Source organism: Triticum aestivum, chromosome 6D (assembly GCF_018294505.1).
Source record: "Triticum aestivum cultivar Chinese Spring chromosome 6D, IWGSC CS RefSeq v2.1, whole genome shotgun sequence".
Lineage (NCBI taxonomy): Eukaryota > Viridiplantae > Streptophyta > Magnoliopsida > Poales > Poaceae > Triticum > Triticum aestivum.
The window spans coordinates 49501841-49528638 of NC_057811.1; the positions used below are offsets into that span (position 1 = coordinate 49501841).

At 48.1% G+C, this 26798-nt stretch overlaps 1 long non-coding RNA gene across 1 annotated transcript; it reads left to right on the forward strand.

Moving 5' to 3' along the window:
* The first annotated feature begins 5616 nt into the window (after positions 1 to 5616).
* LOC123141029 (uncharacterized) lies at positions 5617 to 11221 on the forward strand. Its single transcript, XR_006470129.1, has 3 exons — positions 5617 to 5805; positions 6279 to 6393; positions 11163 to 11221. It is a non-coding gene; the product is annotated as an uncharacterized lncRNA (long non-coding RNA).
* The last annotated feature ends 15577 nt before the right edge of the window (positions 11222 to 26798 follow it).

Genomic DNA, 26798 nt, shown 5'->3' on the forward strand with positions numbered 1-26798 from the left:
TTAGAAAGTTAGGACTATCCTGTAATTATGAGATTAATTAAATCATATAGTAACACTTTTCATAACGGAACTGGTGTTTCTCCCCGGTCTGGCGGCGGTTGGGGAGCGCAGGAAGGAGACGTTCGTGCGTGGAGGGTGAGAAGAACACGGGAGGTTGAACCACTACGAATAGAAGTTACTACGATGCACCACTGCCTACAGTTATCGGACGCCCCATCCCCACACACTCAAACCAAGTGAGAGTGTGAGATGAGGCGGCCGGCGGCCGACCCTACCCCCCGCCGGCCAGTCGCCGACCATGGAGAAGCAGCCAGCGTGGGAGGCGCGCGAATCCCATGGGACCACACGGAAGCGGGCACGGAGCGGCGAGACCGCCGAGGATTTCATCACTTCATCAACAGCCTCCCCGATGACGTCCTCAGCACCATCATCTCCCTCCTCCCAACCAAGGACGGCGGCCACACGCCAGTCCTCTCCACACTACTAGAAAAAGGTTTATACATAGAAGTTTACCAGTAGCGTGTGTTCTGGACCCCACGCTATTGATAATTATCAGTAGCGTCTGTTATTAAGCGTGCTACTGGTAGAACTTAGCAGCAACGCGGGTTTCTGGTGGGCACGCTATTGGTAAGTTTGCCACACCACACCACCCGACCAAAAAATATTAGCAGTGTTTGTAGTCTAACCAGCGCTACTATTAAGAAAGCATCTGTAGCGCCTGTTCACCTAGACGCGCTACTGCTATTTCTTCTATGTGTAAACTTTTACCAGTAGCATGGTTTTTGAACAAGCGCTGTATCTAGTTTTACTTACCAGTAGATATTTTGGCTGGCACTCATAGCAGTAGCGCGCTTTGGTGCTCGGCGCTACTGCTATGGTCGCCAGCCAAAATATCTGCCACCTTTTCCCCCTCTTCTTCCCCCCCTTTCTTTCTCTCCCCCCTCCCTCTTGCACTTGCTTGTTCTTCAATGCTTCCCCTCTTCTTTGCCCCTCCACCACCTCCTCCATTAATGCCCTCCCTCCTTCCTCTTTCTTTATTTTGCTCCTCCTCCCCTTCTCTTCTTTGCCCCCTCCACCACCCCCTCCATTAATGCCCTCCCTCCTCCCTCTCATAGCTCTCTCTCTCTCCCTAGCTAGTTGGAGCTATATATATGTAGGTACCTCACTATCTAGAGCTACTAGATAATTATAAGAAGGTGCTCGATATCCTTCTCGACAAATAGGTGAGCAAAAAAAGAGTTGTGCAAAAATGGAAATATTTGTGTGTGCGATTAGGACCGAAACTATGTGCGATATGAATATACCGAATTGTGTATGGCATGTGAGTGACATGAGTTGCCTATGTTTTGCCAAAATGTCGATTCAATTCCGTTTTGGCGAATTTCGGGCAAACTCAATATGTCCTATGTTTAGGGAAGGTCATGCCGAATTTTTGTATGAATTTGATCCATGCATACATATATACGTGGTTATAATATTTGCTCCGCGCGCAGGTGATCATGAAGGTCAATGGAAGGATGGTGGAAAGATACTGGCAATCCGCTGTGGACGACATGTATGAAACAAGACTGAAGGATGTTGTATGTCCGTGTCGAAAATGCAAAGGAATAGTTAGGCTCGACCCATTTGAGGGTGGTACATTCAAGGCGCACATGCTCATGCATGGTTTCATGGATGGACATACTCGGTGGATAAGTGAAGATGATGAGGACGTCGATGGGGCAGGAAATAACGACATGGGGCCACCAGACGAAGAGATGACCGATTATGTGCCCGAAGAGGAAGACGGCCTCGGAAATGTCGATGGCGAAGAGACAGTTCAAGGCGGAGAAGACGCGGACACGCCGCCGTCTTCGTCGCAACTAAGTTCAGCCATGCGGGACCCGCATGTTCGAGACCTGCTTCGCAAGAAGACAACTAGCGACAGAGCTGCTTCTAGAGAGGAGGCCAAACTGGCGCAACTGGAGGTAGACCCGATGACTCCTTTGTATGATGGTTGCAATCCCGAGGTGACCCGCTTGAGTTTCACACTAGAACTTCTGAAGACGAAGGCAAAAAACAAATGGACAGATGCAAGCCTGGATGAGCTTCTGAAGTATCTAAAGAAGGTTCTTCCCGCGGGAAGCCTGTGTCCTACTAGTGTCGAGGAGGCAAAGAAAATCGTGTGCCCTCTTGATCTGCCACACATTAGATATCACACATGCATCAATGACCGCATCATATATCGGAACGAGCATGCAGAAAAAACCATCTATCCAAAGTGCAATGCTTCACGATATAAAAAGGCTGGAAAGAAAGCTGCACAGAAAGTTGTATGGTACTTTCCGATCACTCCGCGTGTACAACGGTATTTCGTAGATCCTAAGGAAGCAAAGCTTATGCGCTGGCACCCGGAGAGGGTGAAGCCAGATGACGGAGATGATCCGAAGCTGAGACACCTCGCAGATGCTAGCCAGTGGAGAGCATTAAATGCTGAATTTGATTTTTTTGCAAATGATCCAAGGAACATCGTGCTTGGCGCTAGTAGTGATGGCATGAATCCATTTGGCAACCAGAACACCAATCATGGCACATGGCCCGTGTTTGTATGGATGTACAACCTCCCCCTGGTTGTGCATGAAGGAAAAATACACACACATGGCTATGCTTATCAAGGGCCGAGACAACCGGGAAATGATATAAATCTGTATCTCGGGTTACTGAAAGAGGAGCTACAGACCTTATGGACAACGCCGGCCAAGACATGGGATGCAAGCAAAGGAGAGTATTTCTACATGAGAGCCGCGCTGATCACGACGGTGCAGGACTATCTCGGTTACGGCTATCTCTCCGGCCAGGTGTGCCACGGATATTGCGGATGCACGAGGTGCATGGATGATACAACTTCTCTGCAGCTATCGAAAGATGGCGGGTCTTCGAAAATCGTGTACATGGGGCATCGAAGATGGCTCGAGAAGGATGACCCATGGAGAAAGCGTGGAGATCTATTCAATGGTAAGGCTGAGCATCGAGGTCCTCCACGTAAGCGTAGCGGTGCAGAAATATATGAGTTATTGAAGAACTGGGAAGAGTGCCCCTCGCCGGGAAAGACGAAGAAAAAGGCGCCGGAGCCCCTGCTGAAGGTATGGAAGACGAGATCTATTTTCTGGGACTTGGAATACTGGCCCATACTCGACACGCCTCATAGCCTTGATCAAATGCATATCACAAAAAATATCCTTGAGAGTTTGCTTGGAACATTGATGAACATGCCGGAGAGGACCAAGGATGGGCCGAAGGCAAGAAAAGACTTGGAATTTTTGAATATCAGGAAAGATCTCCAAATGCCCGGTAAAAGGTCGTCAGAGGAGACCGAGACGGAGATGGAGACGGAAGATAGGGGCAAAAAAGTAAACAAGAAGGAAGAACAATATTGCCCCCCCTCTTGCTTCACCTTAGATCCGAAGGAGGTCGTCAATTGTTCAAGTGCCTTGCCGGAATCAAAGTTAGTTCCGGATACTGTGGGAAGATAAGCAGATATCTGGACACTAAGAAAAAAAGGTTCAGCGGGATGAAGTCTCACGACTGTCATGTGATGATGACGCAGTTACTCCCGGTTGCACTTAGAGGGATTATGGACACACATGTGCGTGAGACGCTTACTGACCTATGCCACTTTTTTGATGCTATCTCTCGAAAGTCGATTAGTGTGAAGCAACTCCATAGGCTACAGGAAGAGATCGTTGTCATACTGAATGAGCTAGAGATGTACTTCCCGCCCGCGTTCTTTGATGTCATGGTGCATCTATGTGTCCACATCGTGGACGACATCATCGACCTAGGGCCGACATTCCTGCACAGCATGATGCCGTTCGAGAGGATGAATGGGGTCATTAAAGGATTCGTTCGTAACATGTCCCGTCCAGATGGAAGCATAGCCAAGGGATATCTGACCAAAGAGTGCATCTCTTTCTGTGAGAGTTATCTAGTAGGCACCGGAGACCCTGTTGTTGGTTTGCCCGTCAACAAGCACTGTGGAAGGCTCGAAGGCGAAGGTCACACCAACGGTCATAGGGATGTGAATGTGTTACGCTCGGGCCGACAAAACGACCTTGACAGGGCAAACTTAGTAGTGCTACAACACCTAGATGTGCTAGAAGATTTCGTGACACTACACAAAGGGACCATCACAAAGAAGTACCGTGACCGTGGGGTGCACAGGACGGACGCTGAAGTTATTAGAGAGCACAACTCCACTTTCTTGCGTTGGTTCAAAGAGCGAGTTCTGGCTAATCCCCTGGAAGAGGGCTGTCTGAACGGAACGCTCATATACACCTTAGCACATGGCCCGTCGACCAACCTCGCGACTTATCAAGGATACGATATCAACGGATACACGTTCTACACGGAGGAGAAAGATATAAACAGTGATGACCAAAACTCAGGGGTGACGATGGAAGCCATGACCGGGAATGTAATTTACGGAAGGGTCGAAGAGATATGGGAGCTTAACTACTCTGGATTGCATAGCGCGACGATGTTCCGTGTCAGATGGGCTAAGAATGTACAGAGAGAAAACCGACATTTCACTACCATGTGTATACCCGACTCCGATAGCGGTACCGTCAACGCCATCGCCAAAAATGAGCCATGGGTACATGCTAAACACGTGACACAATGTTTCTTCATAACTGATCCGATCAATCCCAGCCGTGTTGTCGTGAGGAGAAGCAAAAGGAGCATCGCCAGAATGGATGGAGTCGCCAACGAGGAAGACTACGACCAGTAAGGTGATTCGATGAGGGAAGATGATGCTGATGACGATGAAACATACGTCAAAAGAAGAATGAAGCCTACATTATCTACGAAAGATCGTAATCCCTAGAGAAGGAAAAGTCATGACCATGGGCTCAATTTTTCGACAACGAACAAAAGAGGGAAGAAGATCAGTCTGAAGCGTCGTCGTCGCCCAAGCTGACAAACTAATCCATAAATTTTGTGTGTGTCTAGCTATTTTGTATACCGTCGTTAGCGGTCAAATGATGTAATATATATTATACTAATTATTATCCGGAGGGTAACAGTGGTATTGCTCCAACGACAGACTAAACTAAACCCTAGCTAGCTAGAGCTATATATACCCCTCCTATACAAACTTGTACAAATGCAAATGAAAGATAAGAAAAAGAATAATACAAATGAACGAAAAAGAAAACGAAAGGATTTTTTGCAAAATGAAATTAATGAAAGAAAAAGAAAAAGGAACTAATATAATAAGTTGTGGAAAATGAAATGAAAGAAAAATAAAAAGAAAAAGGAAGGACATTTGTGGAATATGAAAAAGAAAAAGAAAAAGAAAAAGAAAGGAAGTTTTGCGAAATGAAATTAATGAAAGAAAAAGAAAAAGGAACTAATAAGTTGTGGAAAATGAAATGAAAGAAAAATAAAAAGAAAAAGGAAGGAAGTTTGTGGAATATGAAAAAGAAAAAGAAAAGAAAAAAATTAAAATAAAAGAAAAAAAATAAATAAAAAGTTAGCAGTAGCGCGTTTTGGCTTGGGCAGCGCTATAGCTAACTTAGCTATAGTGCGTTTTGCCAAGACGTGCTATAGCTAAGTTGCCTACAGCACCGATCCGCTAGCTCCTATCTCTTTCCTCTCTCTCACTCTCGCGGCTCGTCGATCCCCTTTTCTCTGAGAGGTCCCATGCCACCGCCGACGCCGCACCACCCACGCCGCACCACCCACGGCATCGCCGACGCCGGACTCGACCTCAGCCCCGACCCCGACGCCGGCCACCGACCCCGACCCCGACCCACTCCCGCTCCAGTACGGCCCCCACCCCCTCTTCCTTCCTCTCCCAGGCTGCTCGCGTGCTATAACCCCCTCCCAGGGCTCCGTGCGCTGCCGCTGCTGCTGTCTCTCCTGTAGCCCGCTGCCGCTGCACCCTAGGGCGGCCACCGTGCCGCAGCTTAGCGTCGACGCGAGCGTCCCTGGTGCCTCCACCCCGTCCCTGAGTCTTCGGTGATTGATTTAGTGACATATGCACGAGCTTTTAGTCAGTGGTTTCCTTCACGAATTTAGGGAGTGTGCCGGCGCCCAGTGACTGGTCTCCTGTCTTCACGAATTTGGGTGGATTGATTTAGTTCTACTCAACGTTTTCTATGCAATGTGCTGGGTTTTCCCAAACTCCAGTTTTAGATTTTGCTCCAGTGCTACACTTCGGTTATTTCCATCTATTTAATAATATATACTTAATGCTGAATCTGGCTCAACTTGTTATAATCTTTCTCAAACTTCAGATTTTGATTTTTGCAAATCGACCCCGACCCCCTCAGCCCCGGCGACCCCTACCACGACGCTGACGTCCTCAACCCCGACGACGACCCCTCTCAGCCCCGACGACCCCGACGCGCGGTGAGCCACCCCCTCCCTCTTCTTGATCCTCAGAATAGGTAGCTAATTTGATAGCATAGCAGTCCCATTTGTTCTACTGGTATTGTGCATTTGCAAGTATTCTTAGTCATATGCTAGTGATTAGCAATTTCTGCATTTATCATGAGCTTACAAACACTAGTGTTTACATCTCATATTCATATGGAGATGTTCTAGCAGTGTAGAGTTGTGCATCCATGTCTAGACTACAAGCCTTTTGCAAGCTATGTTGAACCTCATGATGTACTGAACTAGCATCTATCGATCGCTGCAGAAAGCAACAATCATTTCCGCTTACGGTATCAGCAAGATCATGCATAAGATCATACTAGTGTTTCTACCAATATGAAAGATTGCACCAGTGCCAGTTTGAATGTTAGATAGCCCATAGTGCCAATATAAATCTGTGTGTTATTTTACTGGAATGTATGGTGTGCCAGCAGTGGCATATGGTGTGATGAAAAGTACCACTTTTGCTATGGTAAATTGGTAGTGCAGATGATAGTGAAATGCTACTTCAGCACATAGTGCTTATTGTCATTTGCAGGGAAATCGATTGCGAGTGACCTATGTTTTGCCGGAAATGTTGATTCATTATTTCCATTCCGGCAATTTTCAGGCGCTCTATATGTGCACTTTCTAGCAAAGGTCATGCCGAAATTTTCCGTGAATTTCGGCATGACTTGTGCTAGAAAGTTGGACATATCGAGTGCTCGAGATTTGTCACGACGGGAATGAAACGACATTCAGGCAAAACAAAGGTCACTTTTTTTGTCATTATTCACTTTATTATATAAAGCTCGATAATTAAACGACTACGACATTGAACCCTAGGAAACATGTCCGACACCGATGAGGCCGGAGGTTCTCAGTCCCAATTTGGTCGAGCACACGCCTACCTCGACTTTCTGGCGGATCAGGAGAGACAACAAGCTGGGTGTCAGGACCCCCTTGTCATGACGGACGACGACGGTGGTGGCGCCGGCGCCGACACTGATGCCACCAACGACACCGGCACTGAGACTGGCGCTGATGATGTTGCTAACTACAGCACGGAAGGTGGGACCTCCCAAGCCAGTGAGGGAAAGAAGGAAAAGAGGACACGACGCCCAAATGAGCTCGGCACCGGAAGACTGGTGGTCACGGCGGTGCACTCTGGCGAGTTCGAGCCAATAGAGCCACGGGAAGTGGCAGCGTGTTACGCCAACCAACTAGCATGCATCCTACAGGATACCGCTAACATCAACACCACAAAAATACGGAAGAATGAACATTTGAAGAAGCTGCTCCTAACTAGGTTGCACGCAAGATTCCTGTTCCCTGGTCGGAATGACGATGTCGACCCATGGGATGATGATGCCATGAAAAAAATCAACAACAAAGCCCTAGGGAAGTTCAGCAACGCATTGAGAGCTTGGAAAACCTACGCCGAGATTTTTGCAGACAATCCGAAAATTATGATAGAGGACTTTGAAAAGTTCAAGGAGACTTGCAATGAAGAAGCTGCCAAGGCCAGGTCGGAGAGAGGCAAGCAGCTGCATGCAAAGAACATGGGGAACCACCGCCTTGGAAGTTGTGGTTACACGACAAAGAGGCCCGTGTGGGCTAAGGAGGACGCAGAACATGAACATCAAGGGATCCCAGACCCATTGGCTGAGTTCACCGACCAGCAGGAGCACGACTTCATCAGGGCCCGATTCTCGTGGGACCCCCCAAAAAAGATTTTTTTTCACCGACGGGCCGACTAGGAAATTCATGAGATTACTGGTAATTATCCTTTTACCACCTTACATATTAGCTTCTGATCAATGAAGTCTACTACATTCTAGTCGCATTCGTAAATGATTCACAGTCCATTTTGCAGAGAGAGCAACACAAGCTTGCGGCCGAAAGTGACTGTCGACTCAGTCGACTCAGTCGTCGGCGAAGTACAAGTGGGACACTCCTTTCAACCGGGCCATGAACATGATGATGGGACACTCGCCGGGCCAGCGGCCGCAATATGGACGTGTGCACGGCGCTGGGGACGGCGCCACGTGGAAGTACTATTATAACGAGGACCCCGAGGCTAAAAGATAGAGAAAGAAGTTCAGTCAAGTCACTATCGACGAGAAGGTGGCGCGGGCGATGGAGAAAACAAAAGCTGAGGCAATACGAGAAGCAGTAGCTGACTGTAGACATGATATGGTGGCTGCCTTTACAAGCTTGATTCCAACTGTGGTCACCTGGGTGCAACAAAATCCAAACGCGCCACCAACTGATTTTCCCATGCCTAGCTTCACCGGGAGCAACTCAATGAACACCACACCCATACCCGTACCTAGTATGGAAACCGCACTCGCACCTACTCCAGCACCTGCTCCTGCACCCAGCTCTCACAGCAGCCCTGGCTCCGTCTCTGGCTTGAATGTCGGGTTGTCGACATTGGCTGAGCTAGATGCCCTCATGGTAAATACGCGTCGCACCCTCATCAACTCAACTAATTAATTAATCTTCAGTTGCCGTTCTTTTTGGATCTCTGACGCCGCACGTATATGTCTTTGTAGGCCGACTCCACTCCGTGCACCCTCCTTTACCACATGAAGGGCGGGTTGGTGGATGTGGGGAAGGGTACTATACTGAAGCCCAAGGATCGATTGTTCCACCGCCGGAAGATGCCTAATAACACCTTAAGGGTCTCCGTGGCGAGTGTGAAAGCGGTCTACGAGGGTTTCCCTCGTCTGATACAAACCGATGGAGAGGATGACGAGACCCCCACGCAGCTTGGCCAATGAAAACTCTGGCCGATCCTGTGGCCGAAAAATCTTCTTCGTGTCGAGGTGGCCGGGAGCACACCAACGGGACCTCAGGAAGGTATGACCACAACCCCACCTACACAAGTACAACCATCATCTGTGCTGATTACTGAGATCGAGAGACACGAGGAACGAGGGCCAACCGTTCCGGCAGATGATGCCATCTGCCCCATGGAAGAGGATATGGAGGATGACATGGAGGAGGCCGAGGACCCTCTCCTGTATTTCAATACCGGCTATGACAACGATATAACACTGAGTCAACCATATGAATATGAGATGCATGTACCAGAGCCGGAACGTCCTCGGGAGTGCAAGAAGTCTTTGTTAATGCACCCCTCGCAGGACACGCCTCCAGATGCTGGTTCCACCCAAGCTCAACTAATTAGCCAGAGTCGTCCAATGCTGAGCCCGACAACACTAGGGGTGGTGCTCAGGGTGGGTCTGACAGACCCACCATCACCTGAGCCCACCAAGAAGAAGCAGAGGAAGAGACCGGTGGCGTGATAATCCAATAAAGTTGGCAATGTTGGTTCTAGCGGCCAGCGGCCTTCGACCAAGGTTGATAGTGTACCGATGAAACATGTGCCATTAATCCATGTCGCAGGAGAGCCTATGGTACCGGCGAATGCACTAGCTGCCATAACAGGGGATCTCAGGAGACTCCATGACGATGTGCTTTCGAAAAAGAGAAGCCTCCTCGCCTCGGATGATCCAGGATACCCACTTTATACGGTTCATGTGCCGAGCAGTTGCAAGATGTACGTCCACACATGCCCCGCGGACCTCTTCTTCCTGAGGTTTGATTACATCTTCCAGATGTTTCAAATGAGGACACTCGATTTTACGTTCGTCCGCCTGTATGCGCTACACATGAACTACATTGTCAGGAGAGAGCAAGTCACCGGTCTTGCGGTCGCGGACCCATACTACATGCATGAGGGCTTCTTGTCAATCAACGACGCCAACCGTCAATATGCTAGTCAGTACATCGAAGAATTCTTGGTCAACAATAAGGACAAAGAAACCATTCTCCTACCTTATCATCCCGGGTAAGTCATCCGCGGATAGCACTATAACACATACGTGCATTTCAATAATTACTTTGCACGCATGGAGGCTAACTTGATCGTGTATTTTGCGCAGCGGGGGGTGTCGTGCCGTTCTCATCGTTCTTTATCCGCGTTACTCCTGCGCTCTATATTTGGACCCGTCGAAGAACATACAGAAGAAAGATTACACACACATAAAGTATGTTCTGGACAGAGCTATGCTGGGCTTCAGCATGCGGGGTGGCTACATCCAATGCAAAAAAAAAATAAGGCCGGGCTCTGTTTCGGCCACAAGACTGACTTTTGTTGCATCCAGCAACCGGCAAGAAGTGAGAACGATGGATTCTACGTCATCCATCTAATGATGGAGTACAGAAGGGATGTGCAATCACTTTACATGAAATCTTCATCCGATACCCATATCCAGAGATGGGCCGAAGCCTTTGGAGCCGTGCCGGATAATAGACTTCGAAATGATTTCTACCGGATCCAGCAGGAAATTGCGTCCATCATCATGAAAGATGTCCTCGAGGAGAATGGGATGTTCTACGGTGGCCCAATATCGCGAGCTGATGTCCGAACCCGCATTGCCCTATAGTGTCAGCACATGACGCCTTTCACTAAGCTTGGGTCCATCCTCCCGGATATGGACAGATGGGAAGATTGCACTGCTTAAAAACAATGTGTCTGTTTAGTTACTTGTTACTTTCTATAGGACGAAACTTCGAATGTCTTAGTACGACGAAACTATTATATGCATGTATGGTGCCGCGCTCTATTTAATTACTTTTGGTACGATGAAATTTGTTAACTATGTTTACTATATATGTTGCTTCTATTTCATAACTGTTTCGTTGACTCGCTTCATGATATATATATATATATATATGTGCATCTCTGACAGGTATATAGATCAACGATGGCGAGGAAGTGGTATGCCGTGTATGTAGGGTATGTTCCGGGTGTGTATGATGAGTGGCCAGAGTGTCAGGCCCAAGTCTCTGGCTTCTCGGGCGGAAGCCAGAAAGGGTTTGATAGCAGAGCAGAAGCCGAAGCTAGTTACTTGAGATTCATAGCACAATAGGGGATTCAGAACCAGCGCCGCAAAGACTACTACATACTACCGCTTTTGATCATCGTGATCGCTCTTATCTTCTATGCGGTCATATCATAGTCTACATAGATGATGAAACATGAGTATGTGACCATGTAGTTGCATGTATTGGGAACTTGTAATGACTTGTAACGCTATTTCGAGACATGTGTTCGACCATGATTGATGATCATGAGATACTTGAGACATGTCGAGACTTCTAATAACTTTGGCTCATCGATGACTCACGTGCATTTCAATGAATATGCATGTTATTGTATAAATGGTGGATCTGTTTAAATGTGTACAGAGCCAAAACGCAAAAAAAACTACAAAAATTAGTAGTGGCGTGGGGGTAAAGATTACCAGTAGCACTCAAATAACAGTAGTGCTGGCTAGCTACACGCGCTGTAGATAATTATGAGTAGCGCTGGAGGGAAGAACGCTACAGCTAGCTTCAGCTACCAGTAGCGCTGGGTCAAACAAGCGCTACTGCTAAAAAAAGCTGTAGCGCCGTAGCAGTAGCGCGCCTGTCTGCACTACTAATAGCAAAAAACCAGCGCTACTGGTAAGGGTTTTCCTAATAGTGCCAGCCAATGGCGCAACCTCTGGCGCTCTGTGCCTCTCAACCTCGAGGTCAGCACCCGCCCCCCCCCCCCCCGGCGTTGCTGGCCCCGTCCCCACCCCCTCCCGTGTCCCACCCTCCGCCGTCTCCAAGATAATCTCCCAGCACCATGGCCCCGCACGCCGGTTCTCCTTCCACTGCGGTTGTCAGCGACCTCTGCGCCCAGGCGGAGAGCTGGCTTCACTCCCTGGCCCTCGCCAACCTCGAGGAGCTCGGTATAACGAGAAGGAGCCCAAACCCGAAATGCTAAATAATCAAATCCAGTACAACGAGAAGGATATTCGCGAGCAAGAAAAACGCACACGCTATAGCAGGGGGGGGGGTAAATGGAGGCTAACATGAAACCAAAGTAAAACAAGCAGGAAAGACAGGTGAGCCGAACCTGTCCAGCCAAAGAGGGTGAGGCGAAGCGAACGAACAAAGAACTTGCGGATGAAAAAAGACAAGAAACAAGGGCACATCAGCTTACACGCATTTCGTCAAACAGAAGGAGAGCAAGGAAGAAGGTACCTCCTGAGCAGCCACTCGCATACGACGCCAGGATTGATTGATCTACAGTAAGAAGGAAACGAAGAGCACGGTAAGCAGTGGGATCCAGTACAGTAGAAGACAAAGAGGAACGAAGAAAGCAAAGAAATCGCAAGTGTGTTGAGCAGAAGAAGAACGAAGCGCGGCCGTCAGAGCGCAGGTGCAGAGCAGGAGCCCGCCAACCTATGCGTCGAAGAGGGCGTTGAGCCCCGAGACAGAGCAGCACATCATTGGTGCCCTTCTCCTTGCCGCCGGCAATAGAAGCCGTCGACATCACCTCTTACACTCCGCCGCGGATCCGTCGCTGATGCATGACCACCGCCCACCCTCGTCACCTATCCCTCTGCAACAGCTCCCTTCCTTCTCGATCTTCCATCCTCTTATTTGTTGCCCCGTTGTCTATCCACTCCTCCCCTACAGCCGAACTCCGGCGCGGGCAGTGTGACACCCAAATTTTTTTTTTGGACTTTTCAAAAGATTTTATTTGACTTGAGGGAGGTGAATTAAAAAATTTTCTTCAAAAGGACCCTCCCTTTCAAATATTTTTCTCATGACAAGAGTTTTATTTGGATTCACCCAAGACTTGCTTTTGGTCTTGGAGGTCCTTGCCTTTTTATTTGGACTCAAGACAAAATACTTTTCACTTGAGAAAAATGCCTTTTGAAAATCTCTTTGAAATTTGCACTCTGGCTTTTGGAACGATCCTTTGCCACTTTCAACTTTTCTCTCTTGCCATGGCCTTAGTGCAAATCCACTCTCCTAAACCTTCCCTCACCTTTGGATCATGATTTGCATCAAATCCAGCAAGTTGAACCTCCCCATATGATTATTTTTCCATTCAAACAAATTTCTGTCTTCTATTCTAGCCATTGGTGATTTACAAAGGAACTCTATTTTCTGTTTTGATTTTTGACCCCAAACCTTTTTCCCTTCCTAGTCCCTTGAACCCTCATCCAAGATCCATGAGGATCCACTGGTCTTCAGTTCAAATTTTTCAAACTACACTTGCTGCAAGTTTGGACCAGATTTGTCAAATTTGGTGAAATTCATTCAAATCTTTCTCCAAAAATTCCAAGTAAAATCAGGCAGCCTCTGGGTGCATTGAGTGGTCACCTCACCAAGTCCCAGCCCCAGGAAAATATTTCTCATTGCCAAATCATTCTGTCAAACACCTGCAGTGCATTGTCAAAATCAGGTTCAGTAAAGTTCAGAGAACATTTCAGTGCACTGTCGTTTTCTTCAGAACCCGACGTCGATCTCTCCAGTGCCGCTGTGTCGCCGTGTTCCCTGTCCCCTCCCCCTTGTCCTCTGCACCACACGAGCGTCTGGCATCTTGCGGACGTCGGCGACGAGCAGCAGAAGGTGCGCCGCCCCGTGACCGACGCCAGCGGCGGCTTTGCGGCCGCCAGAGAGAGGCGCGGCGCTGACGGCGCCACCCAGCGCCGTCCAAGCCACCGGAGCTCGCCGCGTGGCCTTCCACTCCCCAGAACACGCTGCCACTCTCGTCGTGAACCGCAGGGCGCGGAGCGCGCTCTCTGCCGCCGTCGTGCCCGTGCGGCCACCCTACCGTGGACCGGCGCCGTTACGCCAAGACCAGCCGGGATTAGCGGGGGAACAACACCAGTAACTTCCACTGATGCTGCCTGGCCACTCAAACCTCCTGCCAATCCACTGCATCGCCGTAATTGCTCGCCGGAGATTCTCCGTTCACGGCCACCTCGTCGATCCGCCTATAAATAGAGGCCCCGAGCTTCAACTTGAACCCACACCATCCCTGCACTCCACCTAGAGCACGCCTAGCCACTGGAAGATCCCCGAGGAGGTCTCCTTCCTCGACTCCGGCCGCCGCGACCCGCCACGGGATCCAGCTCGATTCGCTCCCGTGCATGCGCCTCTGCCTCCCATCTCTTGCCAGTAGCTTCACTTTGCATCCCTCCTTCTGACCCGCGATTCAATTCGAAGTTTGCAGCCCTCCACCGGAGTTCTCCACCATCACCCGAGCCGCCGTCCGCCGGAGAAAGTGTCGCCGTCGACGTGGTGCTCCCCGTTGGTCGAATCCACCACCCACCGACACGGAAGAACACGCTGAAGCTCTTGGTACCCTCCGATCTTCCTGACTCGCCGTGGTTCGACGCCGGCGTCCACCGCAGTCTTCGGGCGCCGGCGAGCTTTTTGAACCTGACATGTGGACCCCCCATGTCAGCCTCTGTTCTATTCTCCCTCGAACCGTTTTCTGTTGGCGCCCTCGGGCAAAATACGCTTTCCCTCTTTAGCTAGCGCATTTCTTTCCGAAGCGTTTTCTGGTTTCTCAGTTTAAACCCTGGAACTTTTCTGTTTCATTACAGATGAGTCCCTGGACAGAAACCTTTATAACTTTTTAATAAAAAGGGATTTTTGAGTGATTCTTTTTCTGACAGTCTTAAAATTTTGTCTAGTTTTTTATGAGATTTATTTGGAAATTTTTTGGAGAGATTTTTATGCACGCGTTGGTTTTCACGTTAGTGCCCGTTTTCGTTATTGCCGTAGGTTCCGGAAGAGGTGACGGAGCCGCGAACTTCGCCGAGCTAGACTCCGACTTCTCCGAACCAGGCAAGCATGTTTGAACCTTTGATATGATAGGTGTTTTGCATGTTTGCGTGAAAGTTTGTGCGTGGCATATGAGTATCGGTGAGTTCCCCGTTGCTTGCGAGGCAACTACCCGCATGTTCCAAAGTTGCGATGATCTCTGGTGAGAGATGGCCTAATCATGTGGTGACATGAAGGGCAGCAAGGTGGTACTGTTGTAGCATACCAGCCTTGCGTCATCCGACAAATCCCGACGTTAACGTGGACGGAGCCACGTTATCGTTCTTCTCCCTTCCGTGCTACCACATGTTTCTTTTGCCAGGATGCGGTTTAGTAAGTTGGTAACCTCTTTCCGTGTACACACCAAACAGAGGGGCCGGGATGATGGTACCTTGGCCCAGGATTAAAGCCAGTCATCCGGTCAGGGGGCATGGGTGTTTCCGGTTGGGACCGAGAGGGGGGGCACCCCCTTAGAGCGCGCGTATAGAAATTTGATCCCATGCTACGCGAGGTTGTAGCCTCCCCGTCTCAAGGTTTTTCTTGAACGTTGCCGAGGGTGATCCCTGGCTTCGGAAGATTGAAAGGGTGTGTACTGGTTAGACGTGTTTCTTCTAAAACACCGTAAACGGAACTAGTCCCCGTGACTACTGAAATCCGTTGGCTGTGGTTAAGTACAAACTCTGCAGAGTCAAATTCTTCCAAGTCATCGTATCCATGATCAAGTAGTGAAGTCAGTATATCCCTATCTATCCGCGTGGAAAACTTGTCCCCCGGTGAACAAGCTCAAGTGGTGAACCCAATTTAATTATTATTACTGTGGATGGACTAACCTTATATTTGTCTCGTACTTGTAATAATTTATAAATCCCGAGCTACTGAATTATTGAGCTACAATATAAGCCCTTTATGTGATGTCGCTCAGACGTCCGACTGTGGCGTGTTTTTGTTTCTTACTTTAAATATAAGCCCTTTATGTGATGTCGCTCAGACGTCCGACTGTGGCACGCATTGCCTTTATTTTCTGTTATAAGCCCTTTATGTGGTGTCGCCCCGACGCCCGACTGCGGCATTATTATTCTTGCAGTTTCCTCTCGAGGAGTCATTCAGACCCTCGTTTGGCACCAGTATTACTATTCTTGCAGTTTCCTCTCGAGGAGTCATTCAGACCCTCGTTTGGCACCAGTACTATTATTCTTGCAGTTTCCTCTCGAGGAGTCATTCAGACCCTCGTTTGGCACCAGTATTACTATTCTTGCAGTTTCCTCTCGAGGAGTCATTCAGACCCTCGTTTGGCACCCAGTATTTATTATCTCTATGCCTGAACGCACTGGTTAATCTGTACATATGCTCCATGTTTACATTTGTTATATCTTATGTCTGGACTGTCTTGCAAGTACTTTCATAGTACTCACCTGGCTTGTTGTTTTGGCCAGATGTTGACGAAGGCGATCTCTTGGATGAAGAGTTTGATAGTGCGTCCGACGCCTAGAGGAGTCCCAGTCAGTCCTGTGCGATCCCGGATATTGGTCACTTGTATTATATACGCTTCCGCCACCCGTGATAAGTCTCCTCGAGCCTCACTCCGACGCTCGAAGAGCTGTAGTCTTCATGAGTCATATCACTCGCTTCGCGGTGATATTTCCGCCTCCGTTATTATCGTGAGTTAGTAGTTATGCCACCCCATCCGCCGTCTTGTGTTATCGGCGTGCATGTAATAAATTGTTGGGCAGTCTCCGCTCAACCTTGTATTATATTCAGTACTCCTGGTATTTTTCTTCTGTGACCAAGATATTGTCTACCAGTGAGAAGGAATTCTTCCTTACTGGTCCATAAAAGGGATTGGTCTCTCAATAATTATTTTATTGAAAAACCGGTCGTGACAGGCAGAGATGGGGGCTACTCGAACTCCGGCGGGGGCAGATATGGGGGCTACTCGAACTCTGGCGCGGGCAGGGATGGGGGCTACTCGGGGCGGCGGGAAGGACTCTGGGTGCGTTGGCTTTGGCGAGATGGGAAGAGCGGAGGGAGGCGGCGGCTGCGCTAGGTGTAGAGAGCGTCGAGCGGGGAAGGAGGAATGCGGGGGACCGCTCTGACCCGTCCGCCCGCCATGGGGTCGTCGCCGTGCCCGCACGCCTGGGAGCTTTTTCCTCTCGCTGCCCGCTGCTTTTTCCGCTCGCTCGCGCACTACCTCAACACTATTCATAGCCTACATGGACGCATCGGTTGTGCGTAGCGCCCTGTTCATCCTTCACTACCGCAATCGACCCCTATGCCGACGGCCCAGGCCGTCGGCATAGCCCTGATTCCCGTCGGGATAGGCCTATGCCGACGGCCCCCGTCGGCATAGGGCTATCGACAACATATGCATCGGCGTACTCCCGGAGGTCGTCGGCATAGATGGTATCTCGACGGCGTCCGTACATCTATGCCGACGGCCTCGGCCGTCGGCAACGTTCCTAGCCTAACGGTGGCTGTCGGCGCCGCCATAAAATGCTGCCCAACCAGGAGGCGCCACGTGGCAAACCTATGCCGACGGCTAGGCCGTCGGCATAGGTTTGCCATGTGGCGCCTCCGGGTTGCTCCTGGAGCAGAGCTATGCCGATGGCCTAGTCGTCAGCATAGGTGCTATGTGTCGGCTACTTGTAGCTCCTGAAGCAGGGCTATGCCGCCGGGCAGGCCGTCGGCATAGTTTTAAACTACGCCGACGGCTTAGCCGTTGGCATACCCCTGCCCCAGGAGCTACCAGTAGCCGCCACGTGGCCGTCGGCATAGGTGCCATGTGGCGGCTACTGGTAGCTCCTGGGGCAGGGGTAGGCATAGGTGCCATGTGGCGGCTACTGGTAGCTCCTGGGGCAGGGGTACGCCGACGGCTTAGCCGTTGGCATACCCCTGCCCCAGGAGCTACCAGTAGCCGCCACATGGCACCTATGCCGACGGCCACGTGGCGGCTACTGGTAGCTCACGCCAGCCCTATGCCGACGGCAAGGCCGTCGACATAGTTTGTGTCTGATTTTTTTTCCTTTTTCTGTTTGTTTTCAGTTCAATTCAATTCAAAATATACAACAGATATGGAAGATGTAAATAGACAAACAGATCACATCTAAGTATCATCCAGCACCATCACAACAATATATGCATCATCACACAACATAAGGATCATCGCAAAGCATAAGCATCTCACAAACAACAATAGCATAACAATAACATAAAGACCACAAGTGTATCATCACCACCAAGACCGCCACAAGTCACCCAAAGGCTTAAGCGCCAGGACGTCGAGCACCGCCAAGGTCGTCACCGCCAAGTCCGCCAAAACCCATGTCGTCACTGCTAGCGGCAGCGCTACTGCCAAGGCCGCCACCGCCACCGCCTCCGCCTCCATGGATCAGAGTGGTCCGTGACTCGGGAGTGGTGCCAAGACCAGCACCACCACCAACGGTAGATCCATCGGTTCCCTGGATGTTGAAAATACATGTTACGGGGATATATGATTGTGTTGAATAAACAATATGCTTTGGGTGAATAGTTTGGGGATGTACTAACCGGCGAGGGGCCAAGGTTCTATGCCATAAACTCCTCAAAGGTAAGCAGCACTGGTTGTGGTGGAGGAGATGGTGCTGGTTGCAATTGAGGAACCCTGCTGACCGCCATGCACTCAACAACGTGCTGCATGTTAATTGACCAAGCAAACAAGAATGTCAGAAGAAATGCAAGTGCAAATATAGAAGTGAAATGAAAGGGGCCAAACTAACCGCCATCATGCGAGAGTTGTGCTCATGAAATGCTAAAAGGCTCGCGTGCCACGCCATGGTCTCCTGGCGTGTGTACTCCATGTAGGCCTACAGTATGACATGATAGAACTCATGAAACATCTCATTGTAGAAAATAAAGTGAGCAATGAAGATAAGAGGGAAAATACTTACAGAGTTCCGCTCAACAAAGTAGGAGTGTGACTGCGCACTGGTCATGGGCGTGCTCGTGCGCTGGCTCAGGCTTGGGTCGGTAGCTTGGAGCTGTGTGTAGGAGATAGAAGGAGTGATCACAGCATCCAGAAGCGCCCCCCGACCGTGCTCCTTGGGCCCCATGCCCACCACCACCCTCTCTTCCAGATCCGCCGGAATGGGGTCAGGTGTGCCAGGATGTAACCTCAGATACCCCTCGGAGTAGGCCTTCTTCTTCTCCGCGGTCTTGCCGTAGTACTTGGCCTCGCCAGGCTTGGGCTTCCTCCGCATATGGGTGATCTCCCACGCCTCCATGTGTGAGAGCGGCCGCTTCAGTTTCTCCTCCTGCACCACCAAATAGAGGTTAGTCATACATAAGAAAGTGATGGTAAATAGAAGAAGAAGAATGTTTAATGAGGTTAGTCATACATGAAGTGTCTTGTGGAGAAAGTGGTTTCGGTTTCCCTGAGCATGTACTCCCTCCTTCCCTCGGTTATCCTTGTTTTTATGCTCGTAGCCGCCCAGGCTCCATCCTTATCACACCACAGATCCACCAATGCCGCCCAGGACTCATCTTTTCCATAACACCAATTTGGACACACCTCCATAATGAAAGCATAATGGCATGTCAACACGAAACGATGAAATGTACAACAAACATCGGAATGAAAAATCTTTTATACTTACCGCCAAGTACTCGTGCCTCTCCAAGGTAATGCCCATCCTCCGTGCTTCTTCCTTGGTCATCTTCACACCAAGAGTGTCGTGATAGTATGTCAAGATGGCCACCCAGCGCACCTCGTACTGCATCTGGCGGGCCTTCTTCTTGGCTTGGCGCAGCACGATCTGGTTGGCAGTGACCTTGTGCTCCGGAAGAACTCGATATTATTTCTACAATCATTCATGAAACCAGAATGGAAGAAGCCGTGAGTTAAATCATTCATGAAACCAGAATGGACTTGTGCTTCTGAAGAGAACTCACCCAAAAATTAGTGATCACAGCCTTGGCATGGGTCTCATGGTCCGCGTGGGGGGCCACTTCCCAGTGGTCACAGCTCGTGGCCAAAACCCGACGGTCCGGGTGCCTGACTGGATCCGGACAGTACAGCCCCGACCAGTGTACCTTTAGCAAGACGGTGATGAGGCCGTTGGGAATATGGCCCCTTTAGGATATATCCAGTTGCTGCAAAAGAATGAAATATTAGCATGTGACAAGCAAAATAAAGAAAAATATAAGCATGTGACAAGCAAAAGAATGAAATTATTATAAAGTGGAACTTACTCTTTCCCCGTGGGCTCAATGAGCCACTTCTGCTCCTCGGTAGCAGTAATATGCTTTGGTAGCTTTGCGTTACCACGCAGACACCCCTTGTTGCCAACCCCCTCCCCGCCACCACCATCATCCCCGCCACCACCCTCCTCCTCGCCTGCCTCCTGCTCCTCGCATGCCTCCTCCTCCTCCTCGTCCCCCTCCCCAACCTCCTCCTCGGCCCCATCCCGAACATCCTCCTCCTCCTCGTCCTCCTCCTCGTCCTCGTCAGAGGGTACCTCACTAGAGGAGGGCCCCGAAGACAACACCCCTAAGTCAGTGAGGGTGCGCTCTTTCTGGCCGTGACCCCCTATAGTGGCTCCCCCACCCCTCGCCCTCTAGGGGCTCTCCCCCCGCCCCCTCCTCCTCTAGGGGCACCTTTCCCTCGACCTCCCTATGAGGAGTCATCATCAAGTAGTCGGGAGGGAGGATTACGTGCTCGACCACTCCGACTAGGCATGTCGACGACCTTGCATAGGAAACCCACGCCGTCGGCCTTCCCCTTGCCCATGTTCCACGAACCTGCATTGAAAAGAGAATAAACAATTAGTACATTAATAAAATTAAGGAGAAGTCATAATAATAAGGAATAATAAACACATTAATAAAAAATCATAAAAAGGCATATTCCTAAACCATAGAAAAAAGACTTGAAACATACATATGCTAGAACCAATACGAATCATCACTGTTGTAACCTCTTTCTCGGTCGGTCTCATTATCACTATCAATCATATCATCTTCGTTGTCTGACGGAGGTGGAGGCTCTTCCTCGTCGTCAGCGTCTTCGTTTAACCTTTCTAGCATAAGTATGTCATTTTCATTGACAATGGTCTCACCATCATTCTGTGCATCGTCGTCGTTTGGATCCACATCATGATCACCGAATGGTCTAGCATCATCATTTCTAACCACATAATCATCAGATTGCTCTTGATAGAACACTCCCTCATATGTCATGGGGTTAATGTTGTAGTAATCATCTTCATTCGGGTCCGGTAGCTTACCATGTGGCGACACCTTGAACACAACTTTCCAACCCTTTAGGTACTCTTTCTGGCATGGGTAAGGCAGATAATAAACTTGTGTAGCTTGGGTAGCCGCAATGAAGAGATCGGCTCCTGCATAGACGGTTGATGGTTTAACTTCGACCAAACCAATGGAAGGCGTATGTTTCTGCCCCTCCCGCGGATCGAACCATCGGCATTTGAACACAGGCAGACTTAGGTTTTCGCGCCCTTTGCAGAATGTAATCTCGTATACATTTTGTACCCTTCTGTAGTAGTCTACTGAATTTTGACCGGGGGTGTACACTACGGTATTTATAGTTGGGATCAGGCCGACTGTTCTGGTGCTCCTCTGTATGGAAGCGATACCCATTCACATCATACTTTTTACATGTCATGACGGCAGGGTCAAAACCCATGGAAACCCATCTCAATTCATCATCCATAGATATGTTCGGATCTTTTCCCTACAGGTATAATTGAAATTGCTGGGTGCATTAGTTCAGTTAACTAATAAATGTTGAACTAGGTATTTAATAGGGGAATGTGGAAAATTACTTTCTCCATGAACCAAGCAACAAAATTTTTACGTCCAGGGTTTCCATGACGGAGAAGAGTAAGTGCCTCCGCCTCAGTAGGAGGATTCATTCCCATCCATTCCTGTTGAACGAAATCACTAAAAGAAGAAAATCGGTGTTAGACCGGGACTAAGTGAACATAGAACATGATGCTGTGGAAGACATAAAGGAATGGTGTAGTGGTATTACCTCATCCACACTTCCTCAACTTCCTTTATGTTGTGCAAGATATAGAACATGAGTGCCTAGAGGGGGGGGGGGTGAATAGGCGCGGAATAAACCTAGCGGTTAATTTTTCAAGCACAAAACCTACAACAACTAGGCTCACCTATGTGCACCAACAACTTATGCTAAGCAAGATAAACTACTAGGTGATAGCAATATATATGACAAGAAACAATAGGCTATCACAAAGTAAAGTGCATAAGTAAAGGGCTCGGGTAAGAGATAACCGAGGCATGCGGAGACGACGATGTATCCCGAAGTTCACACCCTTGAGGATGCTAATCTCCGTTTGGAGTGGTGTGGAGGCACAATGCTCCCCAAGAAGCCACTAGGGCCACTGTAATCTCCTCACTCCCTCGCACAATGCAAGATGCCGTGATTCGACTAAGGGACCCTTGAGGGCGGTCACCGAACCCGTACAAATGGCAACCCTTGGGACGGTCACCGAACCCGTACACTTTGGCAACCCTTGGGGGCGGTCACCAGTACCCGTCAAATTGATCGGGGCGATCTCCACAACCTAATTGGAGACCCCGACACTTGCCCGGAGCTTTACACTACAATGATTGAGCTCCGAACACCACCAACCGTCTAGGGTGCCCAAGCACCCAAGAGGAACAAGCTCAAGGGTACCAAGCACCCAAGAGTAATAAGCTTCTCAACTTGTAACTTCCACGTATCACCGTGGAGAACTCAAACCGATGCACCAAATGCAATGGCAAGGGCACACGGAGTGCCCAAGTCCTTCTCTCCCAAATCCCCACCAAAGCAACTAATGCTAGGGAGGAAAATGAGAGGAAGAACAAGGAGAACACCAAGAACTTCAAGATCTAGATCCAAGGGGTTCCCCTCACATAGAGGGAAAGTGATTGGTGGAAATGTGGATCTAGACCTCCTCTCTCATTTCCCCAAAAAACTAGCAAGAATCCATGGAGGGATTGAGAGATAGCAAGATCGAAGAAGGTCAACAATGGGGGAAGAACACGAGCTCCAAGGATAAGGTTCATTGTGGAAGAAGACCCCCTTTTATAGGTGGGAAAAAATCCAACCATTACGCTCACAACCCGCACAAAGCGGTACTACCGCTCGACATCACGGTACTACCGCTAGGGGTAGTGGTACTACCTCAAAGGGCAGCGGTACTACTGCTTGCGAGCGGTACTAAAAAATACATCCGTGCCTACACCACTGGACTTAACACGAGTTTTTGGTCCGGAGCGGAAGTAGCCATGGTAGTACCGCTCCCAAGAGCGGTAGTAAAAAATTACATGCCCTCCAAGCGGTAGTACCGCCCCCATGAGCGGTAGTACCGCTGCAGCCTTTTCAAGGACACCAAAACTGACACAACTTCTGCAAACGGACTCTGAATTGAACGAAACCAAGTTTGTTGGAAAGCTAGCGACAAGGGCTAACACAACAGTGATAGAAATAACAATAAGAAGGAAATTAGAAAAGGCCCATAAGAAAATGGTGAGAACCCTTCCTCGAATAAGACCGGTACAACCTCCAACACCGAAACGCAATAGAAGAAGCATGTGAACTCCGTTTTCGATGAACTCGAGCTTGTCAAGAAGATGACCATAACCTCCAAATATCACTAGGATAAAACCAAACAAGAACCAAGAAAGATGATGCAAGCATGCAATGGTTTGATCTCTCTACAAACGATGCGATCAAGCTACTCACTTGAGAGCCCCCCTTGATAGTACATCAATCGATCCTATAACCCGGTCTCCAAACTACCACCATGAGACCGGTAAAATAGAGAACCTATCAAGGCCAAACCTTTGCCTTGCACATAGTCCACTTGATCTAAATGATGGCGATGTTGACTCCCTCAAGTTGGACCACCTTTCTTGATTGCGTTGGCTCGATGAAGACTAGATGTTTGCTCCCCCATACTCTACTATGGGTGACCCGCTCTTTGGCACATCTTCACAAGTCCATTGACACCACAATGGACGGCAAGCTTCAAGGATGATCTCTTCGTGATGCTCCACTTGAACTTGCACACCGCAACCTAACCCCACAAAGAACTCTCACGAATACCATGGGTTAGTACACAAAGCGTAATGGATAATGCTTACCATACCATGGGATCACTTGATCCCTCGGTACATCTTGTACTCTTTGTGTGTTGATCAACTTGATTCACTCTTGACTTAGTCTTGATCAACCTTGAATCTTTCCGACTCTCTTCATTTGGATGATGTCTTGAAGGTAGACATGCATGATCACACACTCTTCTTCTTCAAGACATGCTTGCAATAAGCTCAACACTCACATGGCCAATCTTTTGATAATTCCTTAATAGCACCTTGGTCAACTCATAAACTCCTTGGATGATGTCTTTGGATAATTCACTCTTGACTTAGTCTTGATCAACCTTGAATCTTTCCAACTCTCTTCATTTGGATGATGTCTTGAAGGTAGACATGAATGATCACGCACTCTTCTTCTTCAAGACATGCTTGCAATAAGCTCAACACTCACATGACCAATCTTTGGATAATTCCTTAATAGCACCTTGCTCAACTCATAAACTCCTTGAAACCAACACATGGACTTGAAGAAAAGCCTATGGACAAATCCTTCAAATATAACTCAATGCAACCATTAGTCCATAGAGAATGTCATCAATTACCAAAAGCACACATGGGGGCACCACATGTCCTTTCAATCTCCCCCATTTTGGTAATTGATGACAATCACTTTCAAGAGAGTTTATATAAGGAATTATGCATCACCATGCAATGCAACAACCAATGATGCATGAGAATGAGATGCAAATGCTTAGGAACAAAATCAAAGCAAGGAGAAACTCTGAAAACTTCTCCACAAAACTCTCTGAAACTTCTCCCCATTGGCATCGATTGCCAAAATGGGCAAAAAGCTTAGAAGGCCAATATAAAAAGTCTTCCTCCATAAATTGTGTATTTCTCAACAAGAGAGTGGAATGCCATACACATATCCAAAGGTAAATACTTGGAGGAAGACAAACTATATTGAGGCACAAAGATTGCTAAATAAAGATATGCCACAAAGACATAACAAAGAGGGACACATGCAATCAAGCAATCAAAAGATACCAATTAAAGCAGGCAATCAACGGATATCAATTGAACCAACTAGACCAAAGATCCTATGAGCCACATGAATAAAGGATATTATGATACGAGCAAAGGATTGTTCTAAAGAAACTAGAGAAGCTCCCCATGGTTTGTGCAGAAGTAAGAATTTTTGTATTTGGATACAAAGTGCACAAAATAGGATCATAGCTCCCCCAAAATCAATAGAAACTTACAACAAGTGAAAGTGAGCATATAGGAAACAAAGCCTAGCACTCGCAACGAACACATGGTTGAGCAACATGTAAAAGAGGCAACTTAAGAATAGGCTCAACCAAAACCGATGTGTGTGAGTCATGGCAAAGCACTTGAGAAGACTAATATACGGATGAGCATTAAGCATCAACATAGTCTTGGATAAATGAGATACGAGGTGCAAGACATGTCCTTCCCACACACACAACAAGCAAATGGATACACAAGCTTACTCAAAAGAGAAATAACAACCAAGCTTGTGACAACCCATGGTGAAGATAGAAACTGAAAGCCTCATCAAGACGAGGGATACCAATTAAGATGGCAAAAAACCTTGTCAAGACAAGCATGAGGAAAATGATCTTCACCACACAAGAGTGCATCAAGATGCAACGAGATATGACCCGCACTCAAGGCACACACTTTCACGGAGCCACCAAAGAAATAACATGAGAAAGAAACGGTGGACGTGAAAGAAGGGGATATCAACTAGATATGCCACTTCTCTCAAGTGTATAAGATTCTAGGTAGATGAAGATCATGATGATATCAATCCACAAAGAAGGATGCACACACAAAATAGTTACAAAAAGGAAAGAACAAGATATCCACAAGGAAGTCATAAATATACCAATAAGATATTTGCTTGAAAGCATAGCACTTGGCTAGATATGGTATTATTGTATATAAATGAAGTCCAAACACACATCCATCAAAGACATCACAACTAGCAACAAGAGATCATCGTTGGGATGCTTTGAGAAAGGAAACAAGTATCACAAGATATGAAATGAATCATGCCAAGATGCAACCTACACAAGGTTGAATGCAAGAGAGGAAAGCATGAATAGATACTTGTTACCGAGATAGCATTTTAAGGATGTAGAAGATACCAATTGAAGTTATTAGATAGTAGTTCATTGAACATCCTAGCTTGACTCCAATAAGCACATGCTGACACCACCTTCCTTGTGAGTGAGTCGAGCATCCAATGTATCTCCAATTGTTCCTAGAACAACAACACAAAAAAAATGGTACCCAAACTCATTGGGACCAAAGAGTTAGAGAACCAACGATACATAGGACAAACTCCACATAAATATGTGCATATAGATATGAAAATGAATTTCATGCACATCTCATCCAATTTGAGACTTGGTGGAGTTTCCCCTATATATTGTGTTAAACAAAGAAAGCATGCCAAAGAGACTACATGAAGTTAATATGCATGCTCAAGACTCTCAAGAACCGATACCAATTGACAAAGAAATACCAAGTGAAGAAAAGATACCAAATGAATAAATCATCACTTGGAGGATATCAACTGAAAGATACATCAAGGAATG